The 6,771-nt window shown below is 39.9% G+C and overlaps 1 non-coding gene across 1 annotated transcript; it reads right to left on the bottom strand.

Moving 5' to 3' along the window:
* Window positions 1-2,976: 2,976 nt before the first annotated feature.
* Window positions 2,977-3,084, bottom strand: LOC148548329 (small nucleolar RNA R71). Its single transcript, XR_015897277.1, has one exon. It is a non-coding gene; the product is annotated as a small nucleolar RNA R71 (small nucleolar RNA).
* Window positions 3,085-6,771: the final 3,687 nt, after the last annotated feature.

Raw genomic sequence — 6,771 nt, 5'->3', positions numbered from 1 at the left:
TCTGTTGTTCTTCATGAATTAATACAAGTACTATTGTTTTTCTATTCAACTCAAGTCTATTTCTTCACCAAGATATATTCATTCGCACCCAAGAACATGATGAATGTGATGATTATGTGACACTCATCACTATTTTCACCTATGAACGCGTGACTGACAACCACTTCCGTTCTACATGCAAACAAGCTTGAATGTGTATCTCTTGGGTTTCTAATCTCAGATTGGAACCTTCGTGGTATAGGCTAGAATTATTGGCGGCCATTCCTGAGATCCGGAACGTCTAAGCCTTGTCCGTGGTATTCTGAGTAGGATCTGGGAAGGGATGGCTGTGACGAGCTTCAAACTCGCGATTGTTGGGCGTGTGACAGATGCAAAAGGATCAATGGATCCTATTCCAGCATGATCGAGAACCGACAGATGATTAGCCGTGCGGTGACAGCGCATTTGGAACGTTTTCACTGAGAGGACAGGAAGTAGCCATTGACAACGGTGATGCCCAACATAAAGCTTGCCATGGAAAGGAGTATGAATGATTGGAAGAAGGCAATAGGAAAGCAGAGGTTCAGGAGGAACAAAGCATCTTCATACGCTTATCTGAAATTCCAACCAAAGAATTACATAAGTATCTATATCTTTATTTTATGTTTTATTCATCTTTTAATTATCAATTCTCCATCACCATCTGAATTCGCCTGACTGAGATTTACAAGGTGACCATAGCTTGCTTCAAGCCGACAGTCTCCGTGGGATCGACCCTTACTCACGTAAGGTATTACTTGGACGACCTAGTGCACTTGCTGGTTAGTAGTGTGGGATTGTGACAAAGTGTGATTCATGTTTAAGAGCTCCAAGTCCTTTGGCGCCATTGTTGATGATCACAATTTCGCATACCAAGTTTTTGGCACCGTTGTCGGGAATTGTTCGAGTTTGGACAACTGACGGTTCATCTTGTTGCTTAGATTAGGTACTTTTCAGAATTTTTACGAATGAATTCTAGAGTTTCAAGGTGATGTTCTTATCATCACAAAAGCTGATTGATTCTCATCAATTTAGCTGCTGAATGTAATGTCCTGCTGAAGCTTGGCTAACCATGTCTAATCTTTTTAGACTGAAGCTTTAGACTAACATTGCATGATTCCTGGAATTCTTATTAAAATTTTTGATTCTCTTTATTTTTTTTTTCCATATAAGTTTCGAAAATCACAAAAAATAAAAAATATTTTATGTTTCTTGTTTGAGTCTAGTATCAATTTTTAAGTTTGGTGTCAATTGCATGACTTTCTTCTTCTTGCATTTTTCGAATTTATACATATTGTTCTTCATTGATCATCAAGTTGTTCTTGATGATTTCATTGCTCTGATCTTTAAATTCTCTTGTTTTGTGTGTTGTTTCTCATATGCATTCTCAATTTGTTAGTGTCTCTTATATGAAAATTTTTAAGTTTGGTGTCCTGCATGTATTGTTTGTTTGATTTGAGTTTCCTAAGATTAGTTGTATTTTGGTTGTTTCTCATCATTGAAAAATTCAAAAAAAAATTTTCAAAACTATGTCTTTTCAAGTCAATAATACAGAGGAATCAAACAGAAAAAGATGGGCGTTCAAAACGCCCAGTGAAGAAGGAAAACTGGCGTTTAAACGCCAGCCAGGGCACCTGGCTGGGTGTTTAACGCCCAAAAGGTAGTATTTTGGGCGTTAAACACCAGAATGGATGCCATTCTGGGCGTTTAACGCCAGAAGGACACTAGAGGGAAGATTTTGTTTTTAATCCAAATTTTTTTCAAATCTTCATAATTTTTCAAAAGCAAATCTTTTTCAAATCATATCTTTTCAATCATATCTCTTCAAAATCAATTTCTTTCCATTTTTTATTTTTTTATTATTTTCGAAAATCCTTGCTATAATTAAAGATTTACTTCAAAATTTTCAAGTTGTTACTTGCCTATTAAGAAAGGATCAAAAGTTTTAATTCTAGAATCATATCTTCTAATTTCTTGTTAGTCAAGCAATCAACTTTAATTTTAAAAACTTTCTTTTTCTAAATTGATTTTCAATCATATCTTTTCAATCACATCTTTTTCAAAATTTACTCTCAATCATATCTTTTTAATTTCTAATTTCAAAATCTTTTTCAAAAATCATTTAATTTCTTTCCCAATCTTAATTTTCGAAAATCTCAATCAAATTTTCAAATTTCTTTTTATTATTTTAAAATCTTTTTAATTTACTTTCAAAAATTCTTCCCCTCTTCTCACATCCTTCTATTTAAAGGACTAACACTCCTCCTCAAGGTACAATTCAAACTCCCTCCTTCTTTATATGTTCGAATTCTCTTCCATCTACCTCCTCCTTCTATTCTTCTTTTCCTCTGACACCTCAAGGAATCTCTATACTGTGACATAGAGGATTCCCTACTTTCTTATTCTCTTCTCTTTCATATGAGCAGGAACAAAGATAAAGGCATACTTGTTCAAGCCGATCCTGAACCTGAAAGGACCTTGAAGAGAAAGCTAAGAGAAGCTAAAGAACATCTCTCTTTAGAGGGCCTAACAGAGCTTTTCAAGGAAGAAGAAACCATGGCAGCCGAAAACAATAATGCCAACAATGCAAGGAAGGTGCTTGGTGACTTTACTGCACCTACTCCCGACTTCTATGGGAGAAGCATCTCAATCCCTGCCATTGGAGTAAACAACTTTGAGCTTAAGCCTCAATTAGTTTCTCTAATGCAACAGAATTGCAAGTTTCATGGACTTCCATTGGAAGATCCTCATCAGTTCTTAGCTAAATTCTTGCAAATCTGTGACACTGTCAAGACCAATGGGGTTAACCCTGAAGTCTACAGACTTATGCTTTTTCCTTTTGCTGTAAGAGACAGAGCTAGGACATGGTTGGATTCACAACCTAAAGAAAGCCTGAACTCTTGGGAAAAGCTAGTCAATGCCTTCTTGGCAAAGTTCTTTCCACCTCAAAAATTGAGCAAGCTTAGAGTGGAAGTCTAAACCTTCAGACAAAAGGAAGGAGAATCCCTCTATGAAGCTTGGGAAAGATACAAGCAATTGATCAGAAGATGTCCTTCTGACATGCTTTCTAAATGGAGCATCATAGGTATTTTCTATGATGGTCTGTCTCAACTATCCAAGATGTCATTGGATAACTCTGTTGGAGGATCTCTTCATCTGAAGAAGACGCTTGCAGAAGCTCAGGAACTCATTGAAATGATTGCAAATAACCAATTCATGTACACCTCTGAAAGGAATCCTATGAATAATGGGACAAATCCGAAGAAATGAGTTCTTGAAATTGACACTCTGAATGCCATATTAGCTCAGAATAAAATATTGACTTAACAAGTCAATATGATTTCTCAGAGTTTGTCTGGAATGCAAGCAGCAACAGGTAGTACTAAGGAAGCTTCCTCTGAAGAAGAAGCTTATGATTTGAGAACCCAGCAATGGAAGAGGTGAATTACATAGGAGAACCCTATGGAAACACCTATAATCCTTCATGGAAAAATCATCCAAATCTCTCATGGAAGGATCAACAGAGACCTCAACAAGGTTTCAACAACAATAATGGTGGAAAAAACAGGTTTAGCAATGGCAAGCCTTTTCCATCATCTTCTCAGCAACAAACAGAGAATTCTAAGCAAAGCCACTCTGACATAGCAACCATTGTCTCTGATCTAATCAAAACCACTCAAAGTTTCATGACTGAAATAAGGTCCTCCATTAGAAATTTGGAGGCACAAGTGGGTCAACTGAGTAAGAAAATTACTGAACTCCCTCCTAGTACTCTCCCAAGCAACACAAAAGAGAATCCAAAAAGAGAGTGCAAGGCCATAACCACAACCCACACGGCCAAACCTAGAGAGGAGAAAGAGGCAGTGATCTCACTTGAGGAAGACCTCAATGGACGTCCACTAACCTCCATGGAATTCCCTAATGAGGAACCATGGGAATCTGAGACTCACACTGAGACCATAGAGATTCCAGTGAATTTACTTTTGCCATTCATGAGCTCTGATGAGTATTCCTCCTCTGAAGATGATGAAGATGTTACTGAAGAACAAATTGCTAAGTACCTTGGAGCAATCATGAAGCTAAATGCCAAGTTATTTAGTAATGAGACTTGGGAGGATGAACCTCCATTGCTCATCAAAGAACTGGATGACTTGACTAGGCAGAGATTACCTCTGAAGAGACAAGATCCTGGAAAGTTCTCAATCCCTTGTACCATAGGCACCATGACCTTTGAGAAGGCTCTGTGTGACCTGGGGTCAAGTATAAATCTTATGCCTCTCTCTGTAATGGAGAAGCTAGGGATCATTGAGGTACAAGCTAAAAGAATCTCACTGGAGATGGCAGATAATTCAAAGAAACAAGCTTATGGACTTGTAGAGGATGTCTTGGTAAAGGTTGAAGACCATTACATCCCTACTGATTTCATAATCCTAGAGACTGGGAAGTGTATGGATGAATCCATCATCCTTGGCAGACCCTTCCTAGCCATAGCAAAAGCTGTGATTGATGTTGACAGAGGAAAATTGATCATTCAAGTGAATGAAGACTCCCTTGTGTTTAAAGCTCAAGGATATTCCTCTGTCACCCTGGAGAGGAAGCATGAAGAGCTTCTCTCAATACAGAGTCAAACAGAGCCCCCACAATCAACCTCTAAGTTTGGTGTTGGGAGGTTCCAACATTGCTCTGAACATCTGTGAGGCTCCATGAGAGCCACTGTCAAGCTATTGACATTAAAGAAGCGCTTGTTGGGAGGCAATCCAATTTTTACTTATCTATGTTAAATTTCTATTTTCTTTTGTTATTTTATGTTTTTTGTAGGTTGATGATCATGTGAAGCCACAAAAACAATTGAAAAAGCAAAAACAGAAGGAAAAACAGAATAAAAAATAGAACACCCTGGAGGAGAAACTTACTGGCATTTAAACGCCAGTAAGGGTAGCAGAATGGGCGTTAAATGCCCAGTCTGGCACCATTCTGGGTGTTTAACGCCAGAAATGGGCACCAGACTGGCGTTTAACGCCAGAAATGGGCACCAGACTGGCGTTTAACGCCAGGAATGGGCAAGAAGCTGGCGTTAAACGCCAGAAATGGGCAGCAGCCTGGCGTTTAACGCCAGGATTGGCAGCAAGGGGCGTTTTGCACGCCACATGGTGCAGGGATGAGAAATCCTTGACACCTCAGGATCTGTAGACCCCACAGGATCCCCACCTACCCCACCTCTCTCTCTCTTCTTCACCCATTCACCAATCACCTCAATACCTCTTCCCCAAAAACCCCTCACCTATCAAATCCCACCATTCTCTTCACCACTCACATCCATCATAAAACTTTACCTACCTCCCCATTCAAATTCAAACCACTTTCCCACCCAAACCCACCCATAATGGCCGAACCACACACCCCTCTCCACTCCTATATAAACCCATCTTCACTCCTTCATTTTCACACAACATACACACAACCTATCCCCCTTGGCCGAAACACAAAGCCCACTCCATCTCCTCTATTTCTTCTTCTTCTACTCTCTTCTTTCTTCTTTTGCTCGAGGACGAGCAACCTTCTAAGTTTGGTGTGGTAAAAGCTAAAGCTTTTTTGTTTTTCCATAACCATTAATGGAACCAAAGGCCGAAGAAACCTCTAGAAAGAGGAAAGGGAAGGCAAAAGCTTCCACCTCCGAGTCATGGGAGATGGAGAGATTCCTCTCAAGGGTGCATCAAGACCACTTCTATGAAGTTGTGGCCAAGAAGAAGGTGATCCCCGAGGTCCCTTTTAAGCTCAAAAAGGGCGAATATCCGGAGATCCGACATGAGATTTGAAGAAGAGGTTGAGAAGTTCTCACCAACCCCATTCAACAAGTCAGAATCTTAATGGTTCAAGAATTCTATGCCAATGCATGGATCACCAAGAACCATGATCAAAGTGTGAACCCAGACTCTAAGAATTGGCTTACAATGGTCCGATGGAAATACTTAGACTTTAGTCCAGAAAATGTAAGGTTGGCATTCAATTTTCCTATGATGCAAGGAGATGCACACCCATACACTAGAAGGGTCAACTTTGATCAAAGGTTGGACCAAGTCCTCATGGACATCTGTGAAGAGGGCACTCAATGGAAGAGTGATTCAAGAGGAAAGCCGGTTCAACTATGAAGGCATGACCTCAAGCCCGTGGCTAGGGGATGGTTGGAGTTCATCCAACGCTCAATCATTCCTACTAGCAACCAATCTAAAGTTACTATAGACCGGGCTATCATGATTCATAGCATCATGATTAGAGAGGAAGTAGAAGTTCATGAGGTTATATCCCAAGAACTTTACAAGGTAGCGGACAAGTCCTCTACTGTGGCAAGGTTAGCCTTTCCTCATCTCATTTGTCACCTCTGCAATTCAGTTGGAATTGACATAGAGGAAGACATCTTCATTAATGAGGACAAGCCCATCACTAAGAAAAGGATGGAGCAAACAAGAGATCCCACTCATGGACAAGAGCATGAGAAAATTCCTCATCATGAAATCCCTGAGATGCCTCAAGGGATGCATTTTCCTCCACAAAACTATTGGGAGCAAATCAACACCTCCCTAGGAGAATTAAGTTCCAACATGGGACAACTAAGGGTGGATCACCAAGAGCATTCCATCCTCCTCCATGAAATTAGAGAAGACCAAAGAACCATGAGAGAGGAACAACAAAGGCAAGGAAGAGACATTGAGGAGCTCAAGCACTCCATAAGATCTTCAAGAGGAAGAACAAGCC

Source organism: Arachis ipaensis, chromosome B8 (assembly GCF_059453495.1).
Source record: "Arachis ipaensis isolate K30076 ecotype BB chromosome B8, ASM5945349v1, whole genome shotgun sequence".
NCBI classification, from domain to species: Eukaryota; Viridiplantae; Streptophyta; class Magnoliopsida; order Fabales; family Fabaceae; genus Arachis; species Arachis ipaensis.
This window is presented reverse-complemented; position numbering and strand designations above follow the sequence as displayed.